The sequence below is a fragment of the Elephas maximus genome, chromosome 5 (genome assembly GCF_024166365.1).
Source record: "Elephas maximus indicus isolate mEleMax1 chromosome 5, mEleMax1 primary haplotype, whole genome shotgun sequence".
Classification (NCBI taxonomy): domain Eukaryota; kingdom Metazoa; phylum Chordata; class Mammalia; order Proboscidea; family Elephantidae; genus Elephas; species Elephas maximus.
The window spans coordinates 47,603,954-47,621,077 of NC_064823.1; positions in this window are offsets into that span (position 1 = coordinate 47,603,954).

Here is a 17,124-nt window from a genome sequence, read left to right on the forward strand (position 1 = left end):
CTTCTCATTAAGCAATTTTTACACGTATTGTTTTGTGACATTGGTTACCAACCCCACAATATGCCAGCACTCTCCCTTCTCAACCTTGGGTTCCCTATTACCAGCTTTCCTGCCCCCTCCTGTCTTCTAGTCCTTACCTCTGGACTGGTGTGCCCTTTTAGTCTCATTTTGTTTTAGGGGCCTGTAAAATCTATGGCTGAAAGGTGAACCTCAGGAATGGCTTCATTACTGAGCTATAAGTGTGTCCCAGGGCCATACTCTCAGGGTTTCTCCAGTCTGTGTCAGGCCGGTAAGTGTGGTCCTTTTTTTGTGAGTTAGAATTTTGTTCTACATTTTTCTCCAGCTCTGCCTGGTACCCTCTATCTTGATCCCTGCCAGGGCAGTCAGTGGTGGTAGCCGGGCACCATCCAGTTGTGCTGGACTCAGTCCAGTGGAGGTTGTGGTAGTTGTGGTTCATTAGTCCTTTTGACTAATCTTTCCCTTGTGTCTTTGGTTTTCTTTATTCTCCCTTGCTCCTGAAGTGGTGAGGCCAGTGGAGTATCTTAGATGGCTGCTCACAAGCTTCTAAGATCCCAGACTCTATTCACTGAAGTAGAACATAGAATATTTTTTTTATAAACTATGTTGTAGCAATTAAGCTAGATGTTCCTTGAGACCATGGTCCCCACAGCCCTTAGCCCAGTAACTTGGTCCCTCAGGGAGTTTGGATGTGTCTAAGGAGCTTCCATGACTTTGTCTTGGACAAGTTGTGCTGGCTTTCACAGTATTGTGTACTGTCTTAGCCTTCACCAAAGTTTCCAATTTTCTATCATCTATTTAGTGTTTTTCCATCCCCATCCCTCCCTTCCCTTGTAACCATCAAAGATTGTTTACTTTTGAGTGTAAAACTTTTCATGAGTTTTTATAGTATGATCTCATACAGTATTTGTCCTTTGTGATTGACTTATTTCACTCAGCATAATGCCCTACAGATTCATCCATGCTGCGAGATGATTTGCAGATTCATCATTGTTCTTTATTGTTGCATAGTACTCCATCGTGTGTATGTACCACAGTATGTTTATCCATCAATTCATCTCTTGATGGGCATCTAGGTTGTTTCCGTCTTTTTTATATTGTGAACAACGCTACAATGAACATGGGTGTGCGTATGTCTACTTGTGTGATGGCTCTTATTTCCCTAGGATATATTTCTAGGAGTGGGATTGCTGGATCACATGGTATTTCTATTCCTAGATTTCTAAGGAAGTGCCTTATCATTTTCCAAAATGGTTGTACCATTTTGCATTCCCATCAGCAGTGCTATAAAAGTTCCAATCTCCCCACAGACACTGACATTTCTCATTTTCTGTTTTTTTTTTTTATTTGTGCCAGTAATGCTGGGGTGAGATGGTTTCTCATTGTGGTTTTGATTTGCATTTCTCTAATGGCTAGTGATCGTGAGCATTTCCTCATGCGTCTGTTAGCCATTTGAATGTCTTCTTTGGTGAAGTGTCTGTTCATTTCCTTTGCCCATTTTTTAAATAGATTATTATTATTATTTTTAGTAGAGGTGTTGGATTTTCCTGCAGATTTCAGAGATTAGACCTTTGTCAAATTTGTCATAGCCAAAAATGTTTTCCCAGTCTGTAGATTCTCTTTTTACTCTTTTGGTGAAGTCTTTTGATGAGCTTAAGTGTTTAATTTTTAGAAGATCCCAATTATCTAGGTTATCTTCTGGAGTTGGTGTGTTGTTAGTAATGGTTTGTATCCTGTTAATGCTGTATATTAGGGCCACTAGCATTGGTCCTATTTTCTCTTCTATGATATTTATAGTTTCTAGTTTTATATTTAAATATTTGATCCATTTTGCATTAGTTTTTTTGTATGGTGTGAGGCATGGATCCTGTTTCATTTTTTTGTAGATGGACATTCAGTTTTGCCAGCATCATTTGTTAAAAAGATTGTCTTTTCCCCCCTTGATGAACTTTGGGCCCCTGTCAAAGATCAGATGACCATAGATAGAAGGATTTACATCTAGGTTCTCAGTTCTGTTCCACTGGTCAGTGTATCTGTCATTGTATCAGTATCAGGTTGTTTTGACTACCGTAGCCATGTAGTAGGTTCCTAGGTCAGGTAGTGAGAGTCCTCCTGCTTTATTCTTCTTCTTCAATAATGTTTTACTTGTCTGGGACCTCTTCCCTTTTCATATAAAGTTGATTAGTTTTTCTATCTCTTTAAAGAATGCTGTTGGCATTTGGATTGGGATTGCATTATATTTCCTTACTTTGGGTAGAATTGACGTTTTCACAAATGTTGAGTCTATCTATCCATGAGCAAGGTATGTTTTCCATTTATGTAAAACTCTTTTGTTTTTTTTGCAGTAGTGTTTTGTAGTTTTCTTTGTACAGGTCTTTTGCATTCCTGGTTAGATTTATTACTCAGTATTTTATTTTTTTATTTTTTTAGGTGCTGTTATAAATGGTATTGTTTTCCTAATTTTCTCTTCAAATTTCTCTTTATTGGTGTATAGGAATCCAACTGATTTTTGCATGTTTATCTTGTATCCTCCTACCCTGCTGAACCTTTCTATTAGTTCTACTAGTTTTCTCATGGAGTCTTTTGGGTTTTCTATGTGGAGCATTGTCTTAGGCTGGGTTCTCTAGAGAAGCAAAACCAGTAAAGCATATAAATATATAGAGAGATTTATATCAAGGAAACAGCTCATGCAATTGTAGGGGTTGGAATGTCCCAAGTCCTTGGATCAGGATAGAGGCCTTTCCCAACTCATGAAGCATGCAGAATCTGGTGAGTCCAAGGTGAGCAGGTCAGAGAGCAGGGCTCCCACTCACAGGCTGTGAAAGTCAAGGAATCCCCAGAGTCGGCAGGCAAGACTGCAAGGTTTCTCCTGATTCACGTAGCTGCAGGGGCTGGTTGCCTAAGATGTGGTCTATCCATGTGCATTGGAAAAGGATGCGCACCTTGCACCTGTTGGGTGGAGTGTTCTATATATATCTATGAGGTTAAGTTGACTGATTGTGACCTTTATATCTTCTGTATTTTTGCTGAGTTCCTTTCTAGCTGTTCTGGCCTTTACTGAGGGTGGTGTGTTGAAGTCTCCTAGTATTGTTTTGGAACTGTCAATTTCTTTTTTCAGTGCTGTTAGAGTTTGTGTATTTTGGTGCCCTGCCATTGGGTGTGTAGATATTTATTATGGTTATGTCTTCGTGATGGATTGTCCCTTTCATCATTATATAATGTCCTTCTTTGTCTTTTATGGTAGATTTTGTTTTAAAGTCTATTTTATCTGAGATTAATATTGCCATTCCTGCTATTTTTTGGTAGCTGTTTGCTTGATTTTTTTTTTAGCTGTTGATTTTTGATAAATTTATGTCTTTGTCTCTAAGGTATGTCTCTTGTAGACTTCATATTGATGGAGTTACTATTCATTTTGATTATGCTTAATTGTGCAAAGAGCTGGAGATGGAAAACCAAAAAGGGAGAACACACTCGGCATTTCTCAAGCTGAAAGAACTGAGGAAAAAATTCAAGCCTTGAGGTGCAATAGTGAAGGATTCTATGGGGAAAATATTAAACGATGCAGGAAGCATCAAAAGAAGATGGAAGGAATACACAGAGTCGTTATACTGAAAAGAATTAGTCAATGTTCAACCATTTCACGAGGTAGCATATGATCAGGAACCAATGGTAGTGAAGGAAGAAGTCCAAGCTGCACTGAAGACATTGGCAAAAAACAAGGCTCCAGGAATTGACAGAATAGCAATTGAGGTGTTTCAACAAATGGATGCAGCACTGGAGGTACTCACTCGTCTATACCAAGAAATATGGAAGACAGCTTCCTGGCCAACTGACTGGAAGAGATCCATATTTGTGTCTATTCCCAAGAAAGGTGACCCAACTGAATGTGGAAATTATAGAACAATATCATTAATATCACATGTAAGCAAAATTTTGCTGAAGATCATTCAAAAATGGCTGCAGCAGTATATTGATAAGAAACTGCCAGAAATTCAGGCCGGTTTCAGAAGAGGACATGGAACCAGGGATATCATTGCTGAAGTCAGATGGATCCTGGCTGAAAGCAGAGAATACCAGAAGGATGTTTACCTGTGTTTTATTGACTATGCAAAGGCATTCGACTATGTGGATCGTAACAAATTATGGATAACATTGTGAAGAATGGGAATTCCAGAACACTTAATTGTGCTCATGAGGAACATTTACATAGATCAAGAAGCAGTTGTTCGGATAGAACAAGGGGATACTGATTGGTTTAAAGTCGGGAAAGGTGTACATCAGGGTTGTATCCTTTCACCATTTCTATTCAATCTCTATGCTGAGCAAATAATACAAGAAGTGGATTACATGAAGAAGAATGAGGCATCCAGATTGGAGGAATTCTCATCAAGAACCTGCATTATGCAGATGACACAACCTTGCTTGCTGAAAGTGAAGAGGACTCAAAGAACTTACGAATGAAGACCAGAGACCACAGCCTTCAGTATGAATTGCACCTCTCCATAAAGAAAACAAAAATCCTCAAAACTGGACCAATAAGCAACATCATGATAAACGGAGAAAAAATTGAAGTTGTCAAGGATTTCATTTTACTTGGATCCACAATCAATACCCATGGAAGCAGCAGTTAAGAAATCAAAGAATGTACTGCATTGGATAAATCGGCTGCAAAGGACTTTTTTAAAGTGTGGAAAAGCAAAGACGTCACCTTGAAGACTAAGGTGCATCTGACCCAAGCCATGGTATTTTCAGTTGCGTCATATGTCTGTGAAAGCTGTACCATGAATAAGGAAGACTGAAGAAGAATTGACGCCTTTGAATTGTGGTGTTGGCAAAGAATAATGAATATACCATGGACTGCCAAAAAAGTGAACAAAACTGTCTTGGAGGAAGTGCAACCAGAATGCTCCTTAGAAGCAAGGATGGTGAGACTGCATCTTAAATACTTTGGGTATGTAGTCAGGAGGGATCAGTCCCTGGAGAAGGACATCATGCTTGGCAAAGTACAGGGTCAGCGGAAAAGAGGAAGACCCTCAATGAGGTGTATTGACACAGTGGCTGCAACAATGAGCTCTTAACCACTGCACCACTGGGGCTGTTTTTCAAACTAGAGAGCCAATATGTTGATCAACCAATATATTAAGCATTTATTTCATTTTTATATATAAAATTGATTAGCATGCATCAGTGTCCTAATTTAAGCTATTAATAAAACTGTTAAATAGGGTGAGACTAAAGATGAATCCATATGTTTTGATATAAGAGACCTCTTCCCAGCTTACCCTCAATCCAACAGCATTTTTAAAATATGTTAAATCAACCACTAAGTTGATCACACAAATCCAGTCTCATCCGGTCCACACTTCTCTGTATTTTCTGGAAAGCCTATATTGAGACAAAGAATCAAGTATTTACAAAATTCCAGAAACCTTTAGTGAAGAGCAACAGACAAAGCACTGACCTAGTGACCCTCTCAGAAAAAACAAAAAAAAGATAACATAGTTACTTCCAATATTACTTCCAATTATAATGGACTGCTAATTTTAAATTGATGCTTCCACTGAGCAAAGCTATAAAGCATATGTGTGTGTATTTATTTGTAACTGGGAAACAAAAATCTAACTTCATAACAGGCAAGTAAAAGGTAAATATCCCAGCCTTTGAGGTATAATTTCAAAGAGCTGCATCCTAAGGATTTCATTTTACTTGGATCCGCAGTCAACACTCATGCAAGCAGCAATCAAGGAATCAAATGATACATTGCATTGGGCAAATCTGTTGCAAAAGAGCTCTTCAAAATTTTAAAAAGCAAAGATGACAAAGATGTGCCTGACCCAAGAGTTGGTGTTTTCAGTAGCCTCATATGTGAAAGATGGAACATGAATAAGGAAGACCAAAGAAGAATTGACACCTTTGAGTTGTGGTGTTGGCAAAGAATATTGAATATACCATGGACTGCCAAAAGAACAAACAAATCTGTCTTCTAAGAAGTACACCCAAAATGTTCCTTAGGAGCAAGGATGGTGAGACTTCATCTCACATACTTTGAACATGTTATTAGGAGGAATCAGTCCCTGGAGAAGGACATGCTTGGTAAAGTAGAGGGTCAGAGAAAAAGAGGAAGTCTCTCAATGAGACTCAAGGATTGTGAAGATGGCGCAGGATCAGGCAGTGCTGGCAGTGTTTCGTTCTGTTGTACATAGGGTCTCTATGAGTCAGAGCTGACTCCATGGCACTTAACAACAACAACACCAACAACAACAATACCACCCTAAACACAAGGGTAAACTAGAATTAGACCAGATCACAGGACTGAAGTCTAAATTTTATTCACATCAATCCCTGAATGCAGTGAAGTGATTTGAGTTTGCTAACTATCTACACTTATCTCCTGAAATGAATAACCATGAATCCTCTCTGAAGGGAGATAATATCACCCTAGGCCTCAAATTATCTGTATAAATGTTTATTTACAATATTGGCCCAAACACATACATTGCTGTTGTTCTATTTCTTGTAATATTAAACTAGATACTTTGAAGGAACCCTCACACATAATAGGAGAACAACTAGAAGACTTGGATGAAATATTTAAAAATCTGTTTAAAGGAATTTGAAAGATAAAACAATTTAAAAAATATGAGTGGATATGGGAGAAGAAGGAAACCCAAAAAGCTGAATTTGGCACTTATGGACTTTTTTTTTTTTTTGCTTAGTGGTATTTCAATTACCAACGAGGTAACTCAGAATCTGATGGACTCAGTATAATTTTAGACTCCTGTGACTAGGGTTGACCAAGTAAAAATGTTGTGATAAAACTTCATTTTATGTGATGGGATCCAAAACATCTAGACCCTAGGATCGTAGTGAACTGGCATTAGAAAAGTTCTTCGAAGGAGTAAATCCCAGCTGCTGCTCAGATTAAAATGATACGAGGTTGCTAGTGCTCCCAGGCTAGCTCTTGCAAGAAGCAAATATAAGTCTTCTTTGGAGGAAGATAACTTCATCCAGATCTTCGTATTGTACATACAGTTTTCCACACACAATGTCCAGCACTCAAATAAAAATTATCAGAAAAAGAGGGAGAGAACACAAAGTAGCCCAAACCAAGAGAACATATGTGCTATAGAATCAAACATATTGGATCCAAATGATGGATAAAAACTTTAGATTTAATATGTTCAAGGACATAGAAGATAAGATTAAGAATTTTTGAAGAGAAGTTCAAATTTAAAAAATATATACAGTCGAAATTCTAAAATTCAAAATCCCATAAAAGAAACTAAGAATTCAATGGATGCATCTAACAGAAACTAAAATATAGATGAAGAGAAAGTTATTGAACTTGAAGAGTATACAAAGGAAATATTTAAAAAGAAGCACAGAGATATAAAAGGAAAAAAAATGAAGAAAAGTTCTTAAATGACATGAAATATTATAATAATGTTCTAACATGTCAGTGAGGTCTAAGAAGGAATGGAGCAAAAAAGATAATATGTAAGAGGTTAATAACAAAATTTTCCAAAACTGACAAAGATATTGTCAAACTGACAAAGATAGGCTAGGTTCTCCAGAGAAGCAAAACCAGTAAAGTGTATAAATATATATATAGAGAGATTTATATCAAGGAAACAGCTCATGAGCTTGTAGAGTCTGTAGATTAGGATAGAGGCTTCTCCCAATTCATGTAGCTGCAGGGGCTGGTGAACCCAAGATCAGCAAGTCAGAGAGCAGGGCTCTACTCACAGGCTGTGAAGATCAACGAATCTTGACATTAGCAGATAAGCTGATAGCTCAAGTCCCAAGAACAGGAGATCAGATGAATAGGGGAAAACCGCAGGATCCAGAGTGAGCAAAATGTCAGAATGTCTGCTTATATACAAATACAGGCCACGCCCCAAAGGGAACTGTCTTTCAGGTGATTGGCTGCTCACAGCAGATCCCATCATGGGAGTAATCACATATAAACACTGAAAGTCATGGCCGAGCCAAGTTGACACACAATCTTAACCACCACAGATATAATGCCAAAAATTCAAAAGCGCTGAAAACCTGAAGTATGGTAACACAAACAATGCCAAACCCAGGTACATCACAGTAAAACTATTGGAAATGAAAGACAAAGAAAAAACTTTAAAAGCTACCAGAGATAAAAGACAAGTTGTTGTTAGGTACCATTGAGTCAGTTCCAACTCATAAACGTCCTATGCAAAACAGAACTAAACACTGTCTGGTCCTGCGCCATCCTCACAATCATTGCTATGTTGAGCCTGTCATTGCAGCCACTGTGTCAATCCACCTCATTGAGGGTCTTCCTCTACTTTACCAAGCCTGATGTCCTTCTCTAGGTACTGGTCCCTCCTGATAATATGTACAAAGTAAGTGAGATGAAGTCTTGTCATACTCACTTATAAGGAGCACTCTGGCTGTACTTTTTCCAAGACAGGCTTGTTCTGGCAGGCTAACACCAACATTCTTCACCAACAGTATAGTTCAAAGGCATCAATTCTCCTTTGCTCTTCCTTATTCATTGTCCAGTTTTCACATGCATATGAAAGTATTGAAAATATCATGGCTTGGTTCAGGTTCACCTTAGTCCTCAAAGTGACATCTTTGCTTTTGAACATTTTCCAGAGGTCTTTTGCAGCCAATTTGCCCAATACAATATATTGTTTGATTTCTTGACTGCTGCTTCCATGGACACTGATTGTGGATCCAAGTAAAATGAAATCCTTGACTTCAGCCTTTTCTCCATTTATCATGATGTTGCTTATTGGCTTTAGTCTTTGATCTTTATCAATAAGCCTTTCAAGCCCTCTTCCCTTTCAGCAAGCAAGGTTGTGCCATCTGCATATTATAGGTTGCTAATAAACTTAAAATGAGAATAATGAGGCTTAAATAATGAAAAACCAGAAAAGAACAAATTAGTATCTACAGTGTGATGAAAGAAAGCAAATAGCTATATGATGTTCTATTTTCAGCAGAAATACATATCAATAAAACCACCCCCCCCCCAAACAACAAAACAGACTCATCACCATCAAGTCAATTCTGACTCATAGTGACACTATAGGACAGAGTAGAACTGCCCCATAGGGTTTCCAAGAGGTGGCTGGTAGGTTCGAACTGCTGACCTTTTGGTTAGCAGTGAAACTCTTAATTCCTCAAAAATAATACTAAAATAAAGACATTTTCTGCAAGGGAAACTGATAACTGGTCACCAGAAGGCATAGGCTAAAAATACTGTAAATGTTCTTCAGGTAGAAGAAAATGTTCCTAGATGGAAGCTTGAAGATCCAGGAAGGTGCAAAGAATAATGGAATGAGTGTGTATGAGGCTCATTCTAGGTAAATACTGATTGAATAAAAATTTATTTCTAGTGCCTTCTTGGGTTTAAAATGTATAAGGGATAAGAAGACACAATAGCAATGACATATGAGTAGGAAGAAAAGTAAAGCAACTAGAGTTCTTATATTTTTAGATACTATAACCTTATTTTTTATAACGTTAGATGCTCATAAATCAGGTATGCACATCATAACCTTTAGAATAACCATTTAAAGTAGTCAAACAATAAATACATTGTTGTAGTTAGTTGCTGTTGAGAAGGCTCTGACTCATGATGACCTTATATATTAATATAACAGAATGCAACTTTGTCATTTCCTGAGTCACTTTCAGGATCGTTGGTATGTTTGAGTTCATTATTGCTGGTATTGTGTAGTGCCTTCCAGCCTCCAGAGCTTATGTTGCAGCACTATATTGTATAATATTCTGTTATGATTCATAAAATTTTCATTAACTACTTTTTAAAAGTAGATCTTCAGTTTTTTTTTCTTAGTCCATCTTAGTCTGTCCACCAAGGTGACCCTGATGGTATTTGAAATACTGGCAGCATAGCTTCCTGCATCATAGCAAACTAATGGAGGATAATGGAATTTAAAAAATGTCAATCCAAATGAAGATAGAGAAATAGAAATATAGAATATTCAAAAACAATTAAAGTACCATGGTATATTTACACTCAAGATCATTGAATTTTAAATAAAAATGGACTAAATACCCAATTATAAGATAAGGGGTGAATGGTGCCCAGCTACCATTACTGAACATTTTGATCAAAGATTCTATAGAAGAATTGTGATTAAAAAGAAGGAAAATGCAAAAAAATTCAAAATTCCCATGGACTCCAGGCTTTCTTGAGCTTTGGAGAGTGGATGAACCTCCGGAACTATTGCATTGAAATAATCTTTAAACCTTAAACCAAAAGTATCTCCAAAAAATAGTTTAGCTTAACTAGTAAAAAAGGTCTTCCTAGAGCATTATAATTTTAAAAGAGCTATCTATATGGGATCAAATTGACAACAGCAACTCGAAAGCTTAGATAAGAACCTTAGAAGGCAGTGAGTTTATGTTGATGAGGGAGGAACAACTCAGAAAAGGAGGGTGAGAATTGTTGCACAACTTGAAGAATGTAATCAATGTCACTAAATTGTACATGCTAAAACTTGAATTGGTTTATGTTTTGCTGTGTATATTCTCAACAACAACAAGATAAATAAAATTTAGAGAAAAAAAGACAAAGGGTGTCAGAATGTATTAACATAAACCTTGTAATTAAAGTGTTTCACGTTAGGTATTAGAATGTAGAAAAAAATCAAAAGATGAAAATATATACTCCATTTAGATACTAACTGAAAGAAAGACTGTCTAGTTATATTAATATAAGAGATGTTAAGCTTTGAGCCAGAAAATATGTAAGACAAAGACAGAATCAAATACAACAACACTAAAATGAGAAATAGACAAATTTATAATTACGGCAGGGATTTTGTTTGCAACTCTCAATAACTGATAATGTATACAAAACATCAGTTTATAAGGAAATTCAAATGATCAAGAATAACTGACCACCATGGAGGAAATTTAAAAAGGTGTAGATACTATTATGCCATGTTCAAGATTAATAATAAAATTTCATTAATATTTGTAAATATGGTTTGTTTCATGAATGGGCAAACAGACCAATGGAGCATAATAGCAGATAGTTCAGAAACACACCCATGACTATATGGACACTTGATTCATAACCTGTAGTGGAGGAAATACGGTCTTTTCAATCAATGGGCTCTATATTCATAAAGAAAAAAATGAATTTTGATCCTTACTTTGTTTCTTATATAGAAATTTTAATTGGATTATTCGAGATATAAACATAAAAAGATAACACAATAATGAATCTCAGAAGTATTTTAAAAGAATATTTTATGACCTTAACATAAGCAAGTACTTTTTATATTGGATAAAGATAAACATCAACCATAAAATAAAAGACTGATACATAAGGCTATATTAAAATATCTTCTGTTCATGTAAACTAAAGACATAAGGCACAGGCTATGAGAAGGTATTTGCACAATGCCATGAGTTAGAACCAACGATACTGCAACGGGTTTGGTTTGGATATGAATTAAGTTGTGTACCCCCAAAATATGTGTTGTAAATCCTAACTCCTGTAGTGGTTATAATCTCATTTTCTTTGTTATGTTAATGAGACAGAATTAGTGTAAGGTGTATCTTAAGTCAATCTCTTTTGAGATATGAAAGAAATTAAACAAGCAATTGAGAAAAGCAGAGATGGGGGAAGATAGATGCCAAGCCACATGAGATCACCAAAGAACCAAGGAACGAGAACTTTTTCCAGAAAGAGAAAGCCTTCCTCTAGAGCTGGCTCCCTAAATTTGGACTTCTCTCCTCCCTAACTGTGAGAATAAATTTGTTTGTTAAAGCCATCCACTTACGGCATTTCTGTTATAGCAGCACTAGATAACCAACACACACACATAACTGACAAAGAGCTAGTATTACAAATATACAAAGATCTGTGTAATTAAAACCAACCAACAAACAAAATCAAGTAATAAATATAAATGACAGAAGCAATCAAACCTTTTTTTAGAACAAAGAATAAGAGAATTGAAGATGAGCTTGTAAAAATAGCAAATAAACATCGGGAAAAGAGAGTCACTTAATTTATCATCAGAGAAACATTAATGAAAGTCACATTGAGACACAGTACACATCCATCAGAATGGATAAAATTAGAAAGACTGGCAGTGCCAAGTGCTGGAGAAAATATGGAGAATCAGAATTCCTCTATACTGCGGGTGATATAAATTGTTTAGTACAACCACTTTGCAAGAGTGATTGATAATATCTACTGAATTTGAATATACACATAATTTGTTACCAAGCAATATTACTCTTAGATTTTTTTTTTTAATACCTCAAAGACTTAGGGGTGGATTAACCAGTTTTTTTTTTTTATAGTATGCACTACCTTGTAGTAAACAAGGTACACACAGGCTTAATTGTGTTTATTTACTAATCTGTAGTGAACAATTTTTTAACTACCCTAAACCCGTGCATACCTTGTTAATTGGGTAACCTCTCCCTGCTTGAAGAAATATGTGCACCTATACACTGAATGATATGGATAATAAAGTTTTTTATAACAACATTACTGATAATAGTCTCAACTGCAAACAACACAAATGTTAATCTGAAGTAGAACAGATAAATATATTGTGGTATATTCATGACATCAAATATGATAGAATGAGCCAGAAGTACACAGAATAACATGGATTGATTCTCATAAATGTCTAATGTTGAGTAGAAGAAGCCAAAGGCAAAAGAATACATGTTTAACATCTCTGCGTATATAAAACTCAAGCATTAGGGATGCTGTCCTGCTGTGTTAGGAGTGAGAATGCGGATTACTTTTGGAAAAGGAAGACGGAGCATGAGGGGGTCTTCTAAAATACTGGTGATGTACTTTCCTTGACCTGGGTGAAAAGTAGATGCATGTGTTCATTTGTCCTTATTTATTGTGCCATACAGTTATGATTTATGTATTTTCAATATGTATATTATGTTTGTAGTGAAGGCATGTTTTTGTTTTTTTACACAAATGCTCCCTTCAGAACCAAGGCACTTATTTCCCAACTGATGGGAGTATTGGGTCCATATGATTTATAGCTAAATTCTTTGCCGCAAATTTCTCTCAGCTGAAGGAAGTTGTTTCTTTTAAGATTATCCCTCCTTGGAGGCAGTTCATATCTCATGACTGGTCAATGAGAAGGAACAAAGGCCCAGCCCTCATGCCAGCTCATCTGCAGATTGAGGATATCTCTGCAAGTCTATTACACCTTCAGAATTCCGGTGAGATCTTTGAACATTTCGCGCCCTTTCACAGGTATTATTTACTCCCCAATAATTCTTGTACACAGAATCAGAGCCTTGAGTCCGTTTCCTGAGGAAAAAGGTATAACACAATACTCCAGTTGAAATGCTAACAACAGCAAAAGCCAACAAAAGCAAAACAAACAAAAACTCAAGAAAATGAATTTAGTTTGTGATGACTTGTTATTTTTACACTTCTTGCTTCAGGCCATTACCAATAATATTCCTAAATTTTTACAAACATTGCTTTAATGTTTTAATGAAATTTTCCTAGGCCAGTTATCAAGCTCTCTTATTTACCTTCTTTCTCTTTTTGAAAATCAAGAATGACCTGTATTTACTCTTGATAAATTTATCCCCAAATTAACCCATGATTACCGCTGTAAACTAGTCATCTTATGTGTATTTTCTTTCACTTTCTGTTTGGTAATTGGTCACTATAGGAAATCTGAACTTTTATAGATTTATGGATTTCAAAGTTTATAGTGAAATCCTTTTATTCCCCCCTCAAATAAAATCTTATGGCAAACCTCACTCTAGAAGAAAATAAGATCAACAATTTATTAGTGTAATTTAATTTTTAAATTCATTTTGATGTCATTTTCTCATCCTGGAGAAAACCGATGAGGAAAATAAAGCTGTTTTGATTAACACAAACATTTGAAATAGGGATTTATGGATAACTGTTTTTTTAGTGGTAGCCTTATTTCAGCCTCAGCACTCAATCTATTTCTGTGTTTGGTTTGCACAGTGTTAAAATAGCCATTACTTCCATAAACAAGTAGTTAAAATAGAAACAAACCTTTTTTTTTTTACATCTAAAAAAAAAAAAACACCAAAAAAGCTATGTAATTTCAGGTTGTGTTTTGTATAAATAGATCAGCAGAAGGAAGAGCTCTACTTTTTTACTAAAAATGTGTATGTAGAGGTGGAAATAACTGGGTCTAGACTGAGAGTCTGGAAGACCACACACTACCTTCTAGTCCCTCAGTTTGTCTGTGCTCAGGATAACTTTGAAAAAGAATTCACAATGCAATTAAAATTTCTAAATGTAACAGTTTGGGTACTTAAATCTACAGAGCTCTGTGAGATGAAGGACATTTAAACATACAAATATAAAAACTTGAATCTGTACATTTAAAAGTCTTCCATCTCACATAACTGTAGTTTTTTTTTTTAATTACATATTAATACGTAACGGGATGAGGGGAGAAGAAGAAACAACTCAAATATAAAAAAGAAGACACACAATGTACATTAAATGCTGAAACTATGTTGTCAGGTAGGCAGTGTAAAATAGTGACCACAAATTTGGGCTCCGGAGTCAAGGTGCTTAGGTTTATATCCAGGCTCCATCACTACTTATTGTTTAATTTAAAGTAGGTTTCATAAAGTCTCTTCCAAATTTCTCATCTGTAAAATGTGAATTATTAATTGTAACTATCTGATAGGGAGGTTTTAATGTATATATTTCTCACTTAAGACAGTACATGGTACAGAGTGAGCGCTCCTAAGTGATTGCTGTTTGAATATCAACATGATGTCACAATTTAGCTGATAACTTGCTTTTCTGTAAGTACTATCCCATCGAAGGAGTTCCAAAGTCTTGTGTCAGCTCCTTGCCTAGTATTTCATTGAGTGCAGTGGTGGTTGTATTTCCTCTTAAAATTTACGCGGGCCAGTATGTCTGTATCTAAATTCAAATACGTTCGCACATATATAATTGCAGCACTTTCTCTATGAATACAATATAGCTGGTCTTTCCAGCTTACTCCTGTAAATAACCACAGCTCCAGCAATCCGTGTTGTTTTTAAATAAACTTTTTTATTTTAGAGTAGGTTTAGATTTACTAGCTTTTAGTAATTATGAATAAATCTGCTGAAAACATCAGTGGGCAGGTTTTTTCTTTTTTTAAAGTATTTTATTGTATTTTTGGTTAAAGTTTACACAGCAAAGTATGCTCCCATTTAACAATTTCCATTTTTTTTTTATACATTATTGTTCAGTGACATTGGTTACTTTTTCCACATGTGTCAACATTCTCATTAGATCCATTCTGGTTGTTCCTTTTCCATTAATCTAGCTTCCCTCCCCACCCCCCTTCTCATCTTTGCCTTAGGGTAAATGTTGACCATTTGGTCTCACACAGATTACTTTTTCTTTTCATTTTTTTTAGTTAAAAGAGCACAATATGTTATTTAGCTGAAAGATGACCCTGGGAGTGGTTTCAGTTCAAAGTTTAAATCCCTGGGCCATAGTCTCAGAGGTTCCTCTTATCTCTACTGCTCCAGTTACCTCTGACTTTTTTTTTTTTTTTTAATAATTTTTTATTGTGCTTTAAGTGAAAGTTTAGAAAATCAGGTCAGTCTCTCACATATAAACTTATATACACCTTACTCCCAATTACTCTCCCCCTAATGAGTCAGCCCGCTCCTTCCTTCTAGTCTCTCTTTTCGTGACTGTTTTGCCAGTTTCTAACCACCTCTACCCTCCCATCTCCCCTCCAGAGAGGAGATGCCAACATAGTCTCAAGTGTGCACCTGATACAAGTAGCTCACTCCTCATCAGCATCTCTCTCCAACCCATTGTCCAGTCCCTTCCATGTCTGATGAGTTGGCTTCAGGAATGGTTCCTGTCCTGGGCCAACAGAAGGTTTGGGGACCATGACCGCCAGGATTCTTCTAGTCTTAGTCAGACCATTAAGTCTGGTCTTTTATGAGAATTTCGGGTTTGTATCCCACTGTTCTGCTCCCTCAGGGGTTCTCTGTTGTGCTCCCTGTCAGGGCACTCATCGGTTGTGGCCGGGTACCGTCTTGTTCTTCTGGTCTCAGGATGATGTAGCCTCTAGTTCCTGTAGCCCTTTGTCTCCTTAGCTCGTAATTACCTTGTGTCCTTGGTGTTCTTCATTCTCCTTTGATCCAGGTGGGTTGAGACTCATTGATGCATCTTAGGTGGCCACTTGCTAGCATTTAAGACCCCAGACGTAGTGGGCAGGTTTTTTAATTGAGTTGTTTGATTTCATATTGTTGGGTTTTATGCATTCTTTGTCTATTTTTAAATGCAAAGTTCTTTATCACTTAAGTGTTTTACCAATATTTTCTTCCAGTCTGGGGCTTGTCCTGTCATTAACAAGGTCTTTCGCAGAGTCAAACCTTTTAATTTTAATGAAGTACAATTTATTTATTTATTTCCTTTCCTTGTTCTTGGTATTGGAGTTGTACTTAAAAACTAATCACCAAACTCAAGGCCATATCAATTTTCTACTATGATTTCTTTAAGAATTTTATAGATTTTCATTTCACATTTAGAACTGTGATCCATTTTGAGTTAGGTGTAAGGCCTGTGTCTAGATTTTTTTTTTTTTTTTTGCATTTGTTGAAAAGACTATCAATTCTTCATTGAATTTCATGTGTTTTTCTCCATTGTCAAAGATCAGTTGATTATAGTGGGTCTACTTCTGGGCTTTCTATTCTTTTCTATTGATCTATGTGTCTGTTCTTTCATGAATACCATGCTGTTTTGAGTACTGTAACTTGATAGTAAGTTTTGAAGTTGAGTTGTGTGAGACCACCAACTTTGGTATTTTTCTACAACATTGGGTTGGCTATTCTAGGTCTTTTGCCTTTCCATATTAACTGTGGAATCAATATATCAATATCTACAAAACAGCTTGCTGGCATTTAGATGGAGTTACTTTGAATCTATAGATCAAATTAGGAAGAACTGACATCTGAGCAATAACCAGTATTCCAATTCATGAATACAGAATCTCTACCCACTTATTTATAATTTGAATTATTTCACTAGCGCTTTATAGATTTTTGCATATACATTCTATACATGTTTTCTTAAACTTATGC